The 16,391-nt window shown below is 48.6% G+C and overlaps 1 long non-coding RNA gene across 1 annotated transcript; it reads left to right on the forward strand.

Annotated features, from left to right (window-relative positions):
- Positions 1-1,489: 1,489 nt before the first annotated feature.
- LOC117286303 lies at positions 1,490-5,985 on the forward strand. The gene is made up of 3 exons (XR_004517401.1): positions 1,490-1,659; positions 1,802-2,107; positions 2,382-5,985. It is a non-coding gene; the product is annotated as an uncharacterized LOC117286303 (long non-coding RNA).
- Positions 5,986-16,391: the final 10,406 nt, after the last annotated feature.

Below are 16,391 nucleotides of genomic sequence, written 5' to 3' on the forward strand. Positions count from 1 at the left end.
TCATTAACTTGGGACTTGAAAATAAATAGGATTTTGAGAGGTAGCAGTAAGGAAGAAGGGTGTTTCCGGGGAGGAGGGACATGGACAAAGACAGGGAGCGCAGAAGGGCAAGGAGCCACAGCTGACGGAGGAGGACGCGCAGTTGTAGAGAAGCCTTGCACAGTGTAGTCCGGCCAAGGCTTCCCTCGCCTGTCCCCTCTGGCCTGCTGTGGGTGTAGCTCTGGTCTGACCTGCCATTCCTGGCATAAAGTTGCTCTCACGTGGTCTGCTCTCAGACACTGTCTCCTGGAGCTCTGAGAACGGGGAGATAATACTTTGGTCACTACGAGCAGAAGGGCACAGAGCGGGAGATGCTGAGTCAGAGGCTGAGTACCTGCACCAAGAAGGAAATGCAGAAAAGAACAGTAGCAGGGCCAGAGCCCGAGGGTCTCAGGTTATGATGTCATGAAGGACTGGGCAGTCCAAAGCTCACTTGTACTGGACACTGGAAGTTTCTGGCCTGATTCAAGAATCAACAGTGCTGCTCAGAGTAGCCTAAGTCTACGAATTCACTGGTCAGTGGCCTTTTGCAATACTTGTGACAATTGCAATTTACATGATTATCTAAGGAATCGTCTTCACATATTTTAGCTCCCCTAGGCCACCAGGACAAGAGCATAGTGTATTTCCACATTATCCTTGTATTCTGCACTTTCCCTTCCAGGGTAGTCTGTGCTCCTTAAGTATCTGTGGATTGACTGCTTGCATGGATGGCTGATTTCTGCCCACCATCTTTCCCAGGTAGAGAGCTGGAGCAATCTTGCTGGAATTCACCAGCTTTTCTCAGAGGGAACAGGCTCTCCCAAGGAGGGGTTCCTGCAATCTCGGGTGCTTCTTTCTTGCTCCCCCTCATCTGAGAAGGTTGGGAGCCCAGAAGAAATGCTCAAACCACCTTGTGGAACCCAAACTCTTGCATCACTCACAGAGGGAAGGTGATTTTCCAAGTGCTGGGCATTGTGGAGGGTTAGGGTCAAACTGGAAGAGACCAGCAGCACTCTTAACACTGCCTTTTTGTTGTTTTCATATAAATATTTTTACTGGGACGTTTTTGGCAAAGGTGGCCAGCTCCCAAGGCTGCAGCAAGCAAGAAAGCTTTGTTCACTGCATGCCAATGGTATGCGTTCCAGTCAGCTCCGGGCCAGGCCATTTGAAATCCTGTCCTTTTCCACTTTTGTCTTGATGCTTTCCCACTGACTCAGTGTCTACCCTTTATCCTTTCTTCAAATGGGAAACAGCTGGGCTGTAGTGAAATCCACATCCAAATCTCTGCTCCCTCTCGGAGAGTCAGGGCGGCAGCAGCTGTTTCCGACACACGAGTCCTATTACAGATGTTCTGCTAATTACCAAAATGCTCAACTGGGCGGCCTGCTGGCGGAGTGTCAGAGCCCACGCACGCATTAAGCGTCTTCTGCTCCTCTCCTGAGGGCGCAGGCAGGGCACGTGGCGTGGGAAGCTCTGAAAGGCGCTTCTTCCTCCCTGATGAGTGCGTGTAAGAAAACACTAGCGAGGTGCCATCGCCTGCCCTCCTGGGCAGCAATGCACTCGGGCGCTGGGAAATTCTCCACAGGGAAAGACTTGCAGAATATAATTAAGACCCACTCCGTCCAGGTGTCCCGCCAGGTAGGCACGGCTGCGGGGAGGGAGGGCGGACTGTGGGCACAGTGCAAACGAGTCAGAGATGGGAAGGGGGTCTGGGAGGGGAGAGTAGGGAAAGCAGAGCAGAAGAAAGATGGAAACAACGAACGCCCCGCTTCTTTCACAGAAGTGAGGCTGGCTCGCGTCCGGATCCCATCGCCCTGCAGCGCTGAGCCCACCCAGTGTGAGGCTGCGGAAGGGGAGGAGAAGCGCGCATGTGCTCAGCCCGGTACCGCGCTTGTCTCCCTGTCGTGATTCAGCTTTGTGCGCAGTGCCTTTGACCCGTGGCCTCGCACCCGAGAGCGAAGGGAAGCAGTGTTTGGTAAGAAGATCTCGTGAAAAGAAAAGCGAGTTACACATACAGAGCCTTAAGTGATTTCTCTCCCAGCATCTTCTCGCGCACCATCTCCGCTCGTTTCTACTGCACGACAGGGTAAGCGGAATACATTTCTAGCCTCTTAGTATGCGGACAGGGTGAGGGCTTCATTCTGGTATCTTGGGGCGTGCATGTCATAGGTGCAATGTTCTCATTTCTACCGTGCCTCCATCCCTGGGATCCCCTCCCTTCTGAGTCTTCTACTTTTGTGTCATTGCTGTCTTTCTCCCCCTAGACTCAGTATATGAGAGAAAACATGTCGCATTTGGCTTATTTTGCTTAACATGTGCTCATTTTCCTGCATGTGACATCGTTTTGTTCTTTATGGCAGAATAATATTCCACCGTGTATCCATTCTCCTGCTGACGGGCGTCTAGGCAGCTGCCGTAGTTGATTACTGAGAACTGTGCCGCAGGGAACATGGAAACGCAGGTATCTTCAGCACGCTCTCCGTGATTCTTTGGGAAAAAGCGGAAGAGGCGCAGTTATATCAGAAGGAGCCTCAGTCACTGTCCCATGCTGGGATGAAATAGTTGGTGCCCACAACTGGTTTATTTCAGTTCACAAATGTTAGAGGATTCTTGGCTGACACGGCATGGAGGAACGGTCGGCTGCAGGGGAAATCTGCTCATCTCAGAGCAGCCAGGGAGCAGGGAGAGGAGCGAGGAGCCAGGGCGTGAGCTGTGCCTTCCAGGTCACCAGGACGAGGACCTGCCTCTTCACACCAGGCTGCACCCTAGCAGCAGGCCCAGCTCTGGGTCCACCCCCAGATTAACCTGCCGATGGTCATGGTGCCCCGATCTGTCGTCTTCTAAAAGCCCTGCCTCTGCACACAAGAGACTTTGGGGGACTTTCTAGATCTACAACACCACTAATAGTTGTCTCTCTGCTTAGATTCCCGAAGGTCCTGCATGCTGATCTCCACAGTGGAGTACTAACTTACCTCCCCCTGACAGTATAGAGGGGACCCTTCCCCTTTGCACCTTGCCAGGAAACAAACTATTCTTACGTTGTAGTTTTCCTTTGCCCTCAATCTCTACATTGGGTATAAACTGAAGCTGGTAGTTCTTTCTGCCTCTGCATTGGTTATGGAGCCAGCCCCAAAGGCTCTGCCATGGTGTGATTAGCTTAGTCTCAGAGTAGGCCTTGCAGCTCACTCCCAGCCGACTCCTCAACTTCTGACTTTGGTTTACATAATTATTGATTATCGATTTTTGTGATCTAGCCAAAGCCAGGAGCCTGTCCTGCTTCCGTCCTTCTAGTGTGTGTGTGTGTGTGTGTGTGTGTGTGTGTGTGTGTGTGTGCGCCCGCATGTGCACAGCTACCCACTGCCTTACCAGCAGGTCTGGACCTTTTACGTGACTCGTAATCTCCTTTTCGCTTGGGTCTCCTTAGCTCCCAGATGACTTCTGGTTGCCTTCAGTGTACTTCTCCACCTTTTCCTGTGTGACACTGTGCCCGGAATGCACTGGCTCTCTGCATTTTGAAGAAACTTCTACTCAGACTTTCACTCTTTAAGACTCAGAACACGATTCTCACCTGGGAAGCTTGCTATGAGTGTCAGGGAGAAACCAAAGTTCCCCTTTGCCTGCGTGTGGCTGTGCGCACAAAGTTTTTCTGGCACTCATCAAACTAAGAAAATTACTTGTTTGCATGACCCAGTTGGGGTCATGCCACCCCTAATTATTGCCTGATGCTTGTCAAATAAGTAGATTTTACAAACTAGGAAAGACAGAGAGACAGAGAGAGAGAGAGAGAGAGAGAGAGAGAGAGAGAGAACTAAGGAAATGAAGGATGTTAATGGAATGAAACTTTGGAGACAGACGTGTTCTAATTCTAGCTCCTCTGGATTTGTGTTTTTGCCTGTGGAATGAATCCCTTCCATCAGGGAGACTTTGTGATGTGGTGTTGATGATTTGTGATTGTAGGAAATTCCAGTGTTTTCTCATTTTCTTATTCATTGAGGCCAGAAATGAATCCAGGATCTCCTGACTTCAAGTCCGTGTCTATTTAATAGGCTTATTTTTTCCCAAGCAAAGGCTGAGATGAACTAGAAAGAGAAGAGGAACTCTGGGCCTTTGAGCTGACCCTCCAAGGTACAGGCTGTGGCCTGCTGTGCAGCTGTCCCGCCGGCCCCGGGTTCCCGGTGTGGATGGAGAGTGCCGACCTCGCTGGCAGTCACACCGATGTCCCTGTCCCACTGCTTCCTCCTCCGATGCTGGGGGCAGGCATTGAGCATGAGTAACGAAACATTTTCTACATGTTCTCGCCAAGCCTGTGGGTCAGAACGTGGTAGGCACAGCACTATAAGACTCCAGTCTGATCTAGTGGGGACATTTAAATGCCAAGACTGTGCATGATGTCAACAGCAAGATAAACTCTCTGCCATTTTTGGCTTATGGTGCTCTCTGAAGCCTCCATTCTGTTCCTTTCTAACAGATCTATCCTGGGCTTCTGGTGTATTTGAACTTGGCTTTCTGGTCTCTGCAGACAGCAGGAAGGAAGCATTTGCCAAGATCCTTGGAATGCTCAGCTCTTTCACAGTGAGCTCTTGTGTACCACAGTCCTGTGAGTGATCAGTTGTCTTTTATATTCTCTCAGGCCTAGTGCCAGTGACTCAGGTGCATATGCCAACAAGGGTATCTACGTTCAGAGGGGAAATCAACCATAACTGGGGACCCATGTGGACACACAGTGCTCGTGGATCTTTTTTTTCTCATTGCCTACTGCAAAGGAAGTGTTAACTCATTTTGGCCCTCCCACTGTCTTCCAGGGGCTTGTTCAGCAAAGTGTCGGGACACTTGGGGAATCCTTGGTGCTTTTGGGAAGTAGGCTATAGTGGAACACTCTCTGATCCTAATTACATCAATATTTCCCTTTCTGCTCTTGGAGTGTAATAAGTGTAAAACTAAATCTTTGTGGAATGAGTGGATCTTCGCTCCTCCTCAGTGAGCAGCTGCACTGCCAGGTGTGTTGCCTGTAGAGTGACCCTCGTTCATCTCGCTGTGCACAGATCTCGCACTCTGTGAGCCACCTTCATTCCCAGACTTTGGAGCGAGCCAGCTGGGATGCAATTATGTACTCTAGCCTTGTATCTCAGGCTACTTCCTTAGCCTCTCAGGTACGGCAGCCTCTTATTTCTCTAGGTATCGATTATGGGGCTCATTGTGTAGATTGAACAACTAAATATTCACCATAGATGGTTGTCCACGGTTCTAGAAAGATAGATTCTTAAAACAAGGGCACCAAGGCAAGAGAAGGCAGGTTCATTCTGGTGTTGGGAAATCGGGGCTCATGGTGTGTGAGCAGAGCCGTGATCTTGAGGATACCGGGTGACACAGTCCCCCGAACTGGTGAGGTGACCTGTGCATCCTGTTATCTGTCACACCACGATAGCTCTTGTTCTACCTCTGCAGTGCAGGGCAGAGAAATAGCAGCACTGGAGCACACTCAGAAGAAGGGGTCAGAGTCGGTGAGTCTCGGTCAGCTCTGTGCACTGTAGAATAAATACTGTTGAGTGGGTGCTTAAGTTGCCAAGGTTTTCTTTTCAACATTCTGGAGGAGTGCATGGGTGTCACGATGCCAACACACTTGGGGTGTGGAGGAGCACTCTGTCCTGGTTGTGTCCCTACACGGTCTTTCCTTGGTGCCTGCACACAGGAACCAAGTTCCAGTCACGCCATCTTCCCGTGAGGACATGCCTGTCATCATAGGCACCGCATGCTCACTGCTCTAACATGTCACTGGGGATCGGGGCTTGAGCACACGGACTCCAGGAGGACACAGCAAGTGACTCGGACAGCACATGACGAGGCCCATTCACGCCCTGCAGCTCATGGTGCCCTTGGGGGAAAAGGGCTTAGGGCTGGAGAGAGAGCTGTGTGGGTACAGCAGAGGACCGTGTCTGCAGCAGGACGAGCCCCAGGCGGCATGCGCGTGTGTGGTAGGGAAAAGATGCTGCTGGTGTGGGCTGGGGACCCTCCTGCAGGGCACCCCGTGGTGTAGCTCACCCTCACCTCTTAGCAGTGCATGTGCAAAACAACACACTGCAGTGTGCTGTGTTATATAACATTCAGCATTCCTTTATGTATGAGGTATGTGGGCTTGGATGGAAACAAGCATATGGTGCCTGTTCCCCGCTTGGAAGACTTCAGCCATAAAATAAATCTGAGAACCTAAGCACATCATGTGGCAAACAAACCTAAGTCAATAATTTAAAATGTCAACTGATATTATAAAATGTAAAGTTGGAGACTTGGAGCTTTATATCTAGGAGATAGATTCCTGGTGGGACCCTCTGAGCCTCTGAAATGCTTTCATAGCCAGAGCGTCAGCTGTGCCAAGAGTGAAAGTCATTCCAGGGTTTTCCATCTTCTGCTTCTTATGGAGGCCGTGGCTGTGGGATTCATAGGTCGTGGAATTGACAGAAATCCTGATTTACCCGTGGACCCAAGGCTGATCTCGTTAAAGTCTCCACTGAAGTTAAAGTCTCCATTTCAGCTTCATAAATGGAGTTTCTTCCCGGAACCTGGAGTCTTCCCCAGATGAATCCACTGCCGCAGGATGCAGTAGGCTTTCCAGACGAGCTCAAGGCTGGATGAAGGAAATGGCTCTCGCATGCAGTGGCGTGGTTAAGCCCATAGCACTGTGCTGCTACAACCCCCACGCAGTCAGGAGGGGAAACAGCTGGCACCGCACAGTGCTCTGTGTTGCTGTGATCCCCTGCAGGTTAAGTGTATTAAATAGAGTTAGACTTCAAATATTTTCCTATGGTGCTAGGTTCACTGGGCTGTTCATCCAGAGTCCAGGTGCACCCGTGTTTCAGCTCTGCCCACGTCCCTGAGGGTAGTTCAGGGGACAGCAGGACACATACTCTTGCCACCCTCCGTCTTTTTTCTGGTCCACTTTCCTGAAGCACCTCCTTGGACTGCTTCTCTCTGGGTCCTCCTGCTCTGGCACCGGGGATGACTATTCACCCACCTAACACCACCTAAGACACCTAAAACTCAGGCCTGTGACTCTATGGCTTTGGCTTCTCTTTAACTCAGCTCTGCTGCCTCTGAGGACTGAGTGTAAATACAGCCCCTGTTCTCAGAGCTCGAGGTGTCGATCTTGAGTGCACTGTCTCCTGGGTACGACTCCCTCTACCTCCTACAAACAGGTATAGCAGAGACCTGGGCATTCCTTGAATCTTTGTATATCTATATATATGTGGTAATCAGTTCTGCAGGTACCAGAGGTCTGTACATATAGAGAAGGAGGTGCCTTCTCCTCTTACCTGATAATCTGGGAGGCTGAGTTCTTCCAGATGGCCCTAATTCTGAGGTTTCCAAGTACAGATCAGGGAAGTTGCTTAAAAAGCAATAAAACTGGGTGCATTTCTCTGCCCCCAAATCTGTGCTTTTCTCTCTGAATCATGCTTTGTACCACACAGCCCAATTAAACGACTTTCACACATAGCGACGCCTTAAGTTTTGTACCTTTTCAAGGGAAAAGCAAAATTGGGCAGTAAAGGGAGATGAGCCATGTCAGCAAAACATTCAACTGATTTTGCGACTATTCTGTTTGGATTCCTTTGTTGGCAAGACAATATGTTAAAATTTTCCACTAGGTGGCTTTGTATGCCTATGTTAATAGTATGGAATAATGACTACCTGGGTATAATTTTTTTGGTTCCCATTTGTTTATTTCATGAAATACCCTGGAGTCTTAATGCACACTGTCCTGTACCTGCAGAAAATCTGGACTCAGACATGAGTGCAATTAGCACATATGTTCCAGCCCCCAAATGCCTCTAAGGATAGTTGCTTATAATTAAACATGATCTAGCAGAGCATTTTAAAAGTGTGTTTCACTGTGGATACAAACCAGAAGAGCCCTGGAGAGCTTTTCTGGGATCTGCAGCCTGTCCCCGAAACTGAAGTGTGAAAGTGGCCATGGGAGACAAAGTAGGGCACCAGCCACGGGGCCAAACACGTGTCTAAACTCAGCAGAGCCAGGCCTTTGGATGGACAAATGACAGTATGAACGAGCCCTGCTCAGCAAGGAGGGATCAGATCCCAGAGCAAGAGGACCAGGAAGATGGTGCGGAGTGGCTGGGCTGGGAGGGATGCCGAGGTCAAGGTGACTCCAAGCTTGAATCCGGGGTGTTAAATTTAGCCAGACAGACTTCGACTCAAGAGTGGCAATTTAGGTGGGCATTCCCTTGGAATGTCTAGGAAGTTGTTAAAGAATGAGTCTGAAATTCCAGGGTCATCATGTGAAAAATAGTGCTAAAGGAGTTCTAAGCCGAGAATAGGACCTGAAATGTACAGTCCACGCCTCCTCTCTGAAGATTTAGATGTGTGTTTCTAAATGCTCTTCTCAGCCATGTTCAAGAGGGGCAAACACAGTGCTTTCCCATTTCTGGCTCGAAAGCTTTTAAATTTCTTCACTATGTCATGAACCACAATAAAAAATTTTAGCACAATATTAAAAACTCACCACCAAAATCTCCATTGCTGTGCTTTCATTAAAATGTTCCCCTTCACCTGGTGACTACTTCCTGTCTTCTTGCAGAATTCTCACCTTTTCTTGAGAATCCCTTGGCTCCTTCCTCTTCTTTCCTGTCTTTTTATTGAGCCTGATTGATCTGTTTTGTTACTTCCTGCGCTTTGAGTTCAGGGTGTCCTGGTGGTTCACTATCGGCCTTTTCATCCTCATTTGCCCTACTGTTTGCCATTGGTGAACTGGAAGTCTGTCCTTGTGTCTTGCTTAAGTGTTTTCTCATGTTTATTTTTGTTGTCGGACTGTCCTTGGTTTAATCTCTGGGTTATCACCCAAATCTTCCTGGTATATTTGCACCCTAGCTTCTGTGTCTCTAACGACCCACAGACATTCTCATCTTCATAACATCAGAGAAACAGCTCATCAAATCAACCGCAATGCTTTACCCCAATGGATACAATCAGCAACACATTAAGATCAAGCACAACTTGGACACTGACCACCTGTGGTAGTCACTAGTCTATCACCCTTAAATCATTTGAATTAAATTGAAATCAAGAAGCAGTCTGGAACATGTCTGCAGTGAACAAAATTTCAATATATTGTATTTACCATTTAATGGCTCAGACAGAGCGAGGATGCAAGACCCCTGGTCTCAGTTAGCTGATGACTGAACCCCATGACACTGACTGACCTCGGGCTGCAAGGCCCAAATTGAGTTCCCCATCCTTCTGAATGGTTGAACTCTGCAACGTTCTATTGTAGGTTTCCCACGCCCTTTCTTTAAAGATGTTCAAAGTTGGGAACTCAGAAAAATACCTTTGATGACCACCTCTGTCTTTGCAGAGTGGGTCCAAAGACTTGCACAGTCAGGAGGTCTGAGAGTGTGGGGGAGGGAATTATGGGGGTTCAGGGGCCCCCGCGCAGCTACCTTCCCGGGGCTTGAGAGATGGCTGCTGGGTCGGGAGCAGGCGTGGTTCTCCTTCCTGCGGTGGATCGGGCCCGGCCTACCTTCCCGGCGCTTGAGCGATGGTTGCTGGGTCGGGAGCAGGCGTGGTTCTCCTTCCTGCTGTGGATCTGGGCCCGGCCTACCTCCCTGCGCTTGAGCGATGGCTCCATGCATCTTAAGTGTACAATTCAATTATTTTTAAAAAGTAAACTTACAGAGTTATACAACTATCCTTTTAATCCAGTTCTGCCTATATTCTTTTTCTTCTTATTGTAATGCAGTACAAGTTAATATTAATAGCTAAAATATAAAAATCACTCTGCTTACTTTATGAAAAAAGCAAAATCCCATGCTAAAATAATTAGAGAATAGCAACAGCTAATAAACTGTGTATCATGATCTTAAAAGATTGGCCAAAATGTTACTTAGAGTACAAGTCATAGACAAAAAAAAAAGGTTCTTTTAACTTAAAAAAAAAAAATCTAAGTTCTGGGCACCACAATCGGCTAATAACAGTAATCGTTCTGGAAGTAGTTATGCTATTTTATGAATTAAAAACAAGGCTTGGAGAGGTCAAGGAATTGAAGTCACACAACCATTAGTAGGCTAAGTCAGTATTACAGTCCAGAACTCCCTGATTGCAAAGAACATATTTCTAGGCAATATGACATAATGTTTCTCAAATAGCAATCTGACCGTAAAATTGTAATCCACTAAATAAAAACTAGATTAGTTTTATCCAACGTTGTGCCCCAAATGCCAGCACACACGAAAGCAGTCAGCAAACATCTGCTAAGTGGTTTCATGAATGCATACCCGTGTCTCACAAGGAGGTATTTTGGAATTATTTCACTGCAGATTTTGTCCAAATGACAGGACAGTGATGGTCCTCAATGTTGGTAAAATTTGTGTCACTGTTGTGGGGGGTAAGTCTTGTGAGTCCTGTTGTTATGCAAAGGAGATGATTAAAGCCATTAATTTATGTTGCCCTTGAGCTAAAAATTCTCCCTGGGCTTCAGTTTTGCAATATGAGATGATGGTACTCTAAGTACACATTGTGAGGAATGAGTACGGTGAATAAAATGTGTGAGTCAAAGTAGAAGGAAATAAAAGAAGAAAACTTTACTAACTATATTTAGGGGATTATACCCAGCCTCTTTCTCTCATGCTCACATCCATATGGTATTTGCATCCTATTTTCTCTTTGGCAAAAGCTCATATCTTTTCATACTTCTTCTTTAGTGACATTGAGGACGGCACCCAGGGCATGGCTCATGGCAAGGGCTCTACCACAGAGCTACAGCCTCAGCTCTCTACACACCTTTTCTGACTGTTCTGAAATCCTGGCGTTTTCTAGATGACGTGGATATGTAGATCAGTCGATTTCCACCAGTCCTGAGGGTTTTGGAGTAAATTTTCTGGGTCCCTGCTTTACCGCAAGCCATGAAATGCCAACTGGGCTGGAAACAGTTGCATCTTGAAGATGATCCAAAGGTTTTACTGTTGAAAAGACTCTGCTGTGCATGGGATTGTCTTTGAGTTCCAGGAAATACTTGATAGCAAACCTGGAAGGGCTGGTTTTGTGACTCCATGAGAAGTCAAGGGTTCTGGACTTCATTATCCAGTCATGGAAGGGCCCAGTGCACAGATGCACACTGCCAAGCGAGTGTGAGTTTCACCTCCCTGCTTGGCACTGGCTTATTATTCCTTTCTGGGCCTGCTCCACTGTGATCTCACACATCATGTCAGGGGTCCCACATCATGCTACTGAAAGTGACCCTCATTCTGTGAATCCTGAAGGCTCTCAAGAGAGAGCCAGGAAGTTCACGGCTTGGGCTTTGCAGGGAGAGAGAATGTTGGACACTTCTAGCTGAAATTTAATGTTCAGCTCCCACAGTGATTCATGAATTGCCCTCTTTGAGCTCTGCTTGCAAATGGGCTGTGTATATTTTGTTTATCTGGAAAAACCTACATGAAATGCTGTGTTTTTCAAGACCATGATTTGTGATGACAAAACACAGTGTCATCTCCTTCACAACCCTTCTGGGAGACACCGTCCGTCGTTCACTTGTATCACAGCTTAACTGTAAAGCAGGTTTGAGCCATCCACAGATGGTACTGTGTTTGATTGTGATTAGGCTAACTGAAAACCTACTTTTGCAAGGCACGGAAAAAGAGATTATAAGGGGTACACGTCTTCTTTATGGACAAAAGAGAAGGACTGGGCATGTCACTGAGGTGTCACCAAGAAAGATGTTGACCTCTTCCTCTGTTGAAGTCACCACATTTTCTTTATTTCTAAATCTGATATGTTCTTCCTCTAAAGAAACCTGTTGGATAAAGTAAACATTCCCAGGACATTTTGACACTAGTGGGTTGATTCAATGTCATATTTGAACGAATATGAAATGAAACATCCTAGATATCATGTTTTAGTTTTTTTTTTAGAGAAAGCTGTGGCCTTGTATCCAATGATGCAGATTCTACGTGGAGAGAGCACTCGCATTCTCTTTAGTTCAGCTTATCCAGTCCCAGTAGCTCCAAAAGCCAGGTGATATATTTATATTTTCAGGCAGATTTCAAAGACACTAAGCGCTGGAACCCGTCAGCAGGACTTTGTGATCTGGTGGGTCAGCATCCGGTCCACAGAGATGGTGGTCACCACGGGCTCTGCACCCACCCGCCACCTCCAGCCTCCCTTCCCCACACTCCCTGTCCCCAGTGTTCTAAACAAACTGATCCATGGGTCCCTGCTGGCTCCAGACTCTCACCTGTGGCCTTTCACCCACAGAAGACTCTAGGTGAGCACTGAATGGAGTGGCTGGCCGGACCATGGGCTGAGTCTGTGGCCCTCCTCTCAGCTTTGGCTGGGTCTTAATGAAAGTTGGTAAGTGGACTCTCCTTCTAGACCCGCCCCCCTCTGCTTTCCAATGTCTCATTTTGTCTCGTGACAGGGTGTGCCAAGAAGACAGGGCCTCCCTTAGTCACCAAATCTTACCATGTGCGTGTGTTTGGCGGAAGTTACTTCCAGCATACGAGCGTCTGTGAGTAAGATACATGCTGCCCACTGGCCTGAGAAGCTGACCCTCACGGTGAAGGTCACAGGAGGTTCTCTGTGCTGCAGGGTGCAGGGAGGGATGTTTTTCTCGGGCACAGGGCAGCGATGTCTCCACCAGGAGGGACAGTGGGTGAGAGATGGGGTGGGGAAGGAAACAGGTACCGTGCGGGTCCCACAAAGATCTTAGTGCCTGATGGTAGTGGCATGGAGCTAGGGCAGTTGTCCCTTGGGAAGGGGTCGGGCTCTGCCGCCTACACTGTTCTGGGGCGGGAGTGGTGTTAGGCCAGGCGGCCCTGTGTGGGTGAGAGCGTCCCTGGATGGTCAGGTAGCGTGGGCTCTGAGGGGAGGAGAGGAGTTCGCCAGCCCAGCAACAGGCCCAGAACATCACACAGTTCCAACTGAGCTGTGTGGAAAAGTGCAAGCCTCAGTGCAAACCCTGGCTTTAAAAAATTTAGGGGGGCGGTTCACAACAGTCTATCAAAAATAGAGGTTCTTAATCAAATTTATGTGTGTTGAGAAAGGTTAGCATGTTTACTATATAAGGGGCTATAAATAATACAGAAATGTGTGGATATCAATTTTAAGTCATTTTACTCTTTAATATTTGCAATTTTTAAAGTTAACCGGATGCTATAAGACTATTTTTAAGGTTGTCACGGAAGGGTGTTATCTGAGGTTCTCTGCTGTGACTACTGACGGTGACAGTGGACCTGATTGGACAGGCAGCTGGCAGGGCCCTGCAGCACCTGCTGGTGCTTCCAGAGGTGATGGCAGGTGGCACACAAGGGTGAGATGCACCCTGACTGCAGGGCACGGCTCAGGGGTGGGACGGACGGACAGGGGAAGGAGGAGGAAGGCAGCCTGGACTCACCAGCACCGTTCTGGCTGGGTCGAGCTGAGTGGGTGTGTGTTTTGGGACTGCTTCTGGATGTGGCTCGCACCGGGGCTCCGCAGAGAGCTCCGGGCCCGCAGTCCCAGACTCCTGCTACATCCCAGGTTCTTCTCATTCCAGGGCTTCAGCTCATTGGACTGAGGAGCTGCTGGGTCCTGCAACACACAGAAGGCCACGGTGGCTTGGATTCTGTAAGTCTGCCTAGTAAGCCTAATTATAATAGAAGTGTTCCATTGGTTCATCCCTCTGGAGAATCCAGTAAGAGTGGACACCATTCCTGGGACTGGTGCCTAACATGGGCATCTCTGTCCATCTCCTTTGGGAGGTTTAGCTGGCCTGATCCCTTACACAGTCACCTCTGAAAACACAGCGATTTCCCATCTCATATCTGTTGGAAAATCTGTGCCTCTGCCTCACCTCTGCTGGCCACAATCTCTTTTGCTTTCTCCATTCCCCACGCTCCTCTCTTCTTCCATATTCCAGGATCCTTCTTCCTTCTCCCGTGCTTTGCCTGCTTCATTTGTCTTCATTTCTTTCTCTCCTGAGTATACACACACACACACACACACACACACACACACACACACACACACACCCATGTATTGAACACAGAATAAGGCCAGCCCTACAGAAGTTACCAAGATGTGGTCCTTGGCCTCAAGAAACTCTCAAATAAGGAAACTTCCATCATCAGGGCAAGGCCAAAAATTTCAGCCTTGAAAAAGTCTAAATCTCTCAAAATAACTTTTCCACGAAGGACGCCAAGTCCTTGTAGACAGTGAATCCTGAAATCATCTAGAGTTTGGATCGGTAGAGACGGAATTCAGCCCCATCACCTAAAATCATCTCGCATTTCAACCCCGTGAGCTGAACTGCAGCCCGTTACCTGGCCTTGTGCCCGAAGCAGAGTCTGTGTGGAGACCACAGGTCTTCTGTGCTTGAGGATGAGAAGGGGGAGGTTCCTTGTCACCATCTCTTGCTAATCAACAGTGCTGACTGTGGTTTCTGATGAGGTAAATTCCCCCAGCAAGCTGAGGCAATAGTTTCCGAGAGCGAGGAGGCTGGTCCTGCATCTGCTCTTCCTCTTCATCCCGAGCCCTGCTCAGGTTTCCAGCCCTGGGCTGCCCACAGCTGGCCTGCAGCTGCTGCGTGGAGTGGAAATTCTGGCATCAGAACCCATGGGCTCCTTCTACTCCTTGTGACTGACAGCATCTGCATCGCAGGTTGCCCCACCCCTCCACGGGAAGGGAATGAGTGTCATTTCCTGGCACATATCCATGTGCACAGGAGAGACACAGGCATCGAGTGTGTAGCAGGGAACCAGGAGGCTTCAGCTGAGCAGGACCAGTGGCTCCTCATCGTCTCCGAGAGTCCAGGTCTTTGGAGATGCGGAGAAGCTGCAGTGGCATGGTTAGAGCTGTGGAACACAGCCAGAAATGTGTTGAGCAGAGCCTGCTGCTTGAGTACCAGCCATGGTTCTGGCCATGGAAAATAACCCTGCCCTGACCAAGCCTGGTGTTGTGGTTAGGAATAAAATAGTCAATATTTACAGAATACTTACTACGTGTGCTGAGTGCTTCATCTGGTTAAGTCTTTGTAGCCACCCTAGGAGATGGTTGTAAATATCAGCTCACCTCAAAGTTTGGAAATCTGTGCCTGCGAGGTGAGTCCCTCGTCTGAAGTCACATGGCTCACACCGTTCAGTCTACTTCCTGTGTTTTCGGAATGGCAGGGTTATCGTAGGATTCTGTGGGGAAGAAAGCATGGATTGTCCAGCAACGAGTGCTCAAGACTTGGCACGCAACCTGGCTCCCAGAAGATGCTAAAAACCTTGTGGAATGGGTACATGCTCAGGGGACTGATGTGTAGAGAGTAGTCTATATATTCCTCTACAAGCTGTGAGTCTCTGCAGTGCCCTTAACAGGGAGTCACCTGTACTCAACAATGCGGGAGAGGAAAACAGCTCTGTCTCCATGAACTCCCCGAAACTCCGCTCTCTCCTACATAATTTAGCCCTTCGTGTCTGAAAACAGATTGCGCTTGATGTTGTCTGTTTTCTGCCTCCAGCTCGCCCGGTAGTCACGGTGTTGGCGGGGCTAACATGTCCTCTGCTGTTCCTGTGCAGTCCTGACCCCCTCTAGGCTCAGCTCAGCTGTCACCTGCTCCAGACAGTGTCCCCCAGGATTGCCCCATCTCCTTCCACCACCACCATTAGTCCCCTGAACACCAGTTCGGATGGAATTATGGCCAGGACACCAGTGGAGTATGCCGAGGTGCTCAGTACTTGGGCCCACCAGGTAGAGTGCTTTAGGCACAGATAGAATCCTGAATCTGGGCCAGTTCCTGGGATATTGGTTCATAACGACTCCGAGGTCTGGGCTTCTGGTCTGATAGCCTTCGTGGCTAATGTACCCTTCTTTCTTCTGCTTCTGAACATCATACGATTCAAACTGTGACATTCACTGGCATAGCCTCGTCTCTGGCGTATTTCTTCGTACGGAGACATCAGCATGCTGACTGATATTCCAGGCTTTACTCTGCCCCAGGCCGTTTACCGAGATCTAACATGAGTCCAGTAAGTCAAGAGCAGGAGCAGAGTAAACTAAACCAAAGTACACCAGCTGGCTGGGCTGGGAATTTAGCAGGACCATAGAGGGGTTGTTTCCCAGAGTTTTCTTTCTTCCTCTTTGCTGATTTCTTCAACCCGTCTCTTGGAATTTTATTTTTCATAGCTGGCTCTAGGCGGTGCCAGGCACTTTACGCTTTGGAGAGCCTTTCCCCTGGAAAGATTGAGGCTGTGGAGAGGGGCTGTCAGGACGGCCCAATCTTGCTTTGCTAACTTAGAACTTGATACTTCTCTATTTCAGAACTTGGGTCAGAACAACCTCTCTGGGATGTTTGATCACAGCCCTGCAGTTCACAAAGTGTTTTCTGAGTGAACTCTCCTAAGCCTTCA

Source organism: Fukomys damarensis, unplaced genomic scaffold (genome assembly GCF_012274545.1).
Source record: "Fukomys damarensis isolate Sample0158 unplaced genomic scaffold, DMR_v1.0_HiC HiC_scaffold_16, whole genome shotgun sequence".
NCBI classification, from domain to species: domain Eukaryota; kingdom Metazoa; phylum Chordata; class Mammalia; order Rodentia; family Bathyergidae; genus Fukomys; species Fukomys damarensis.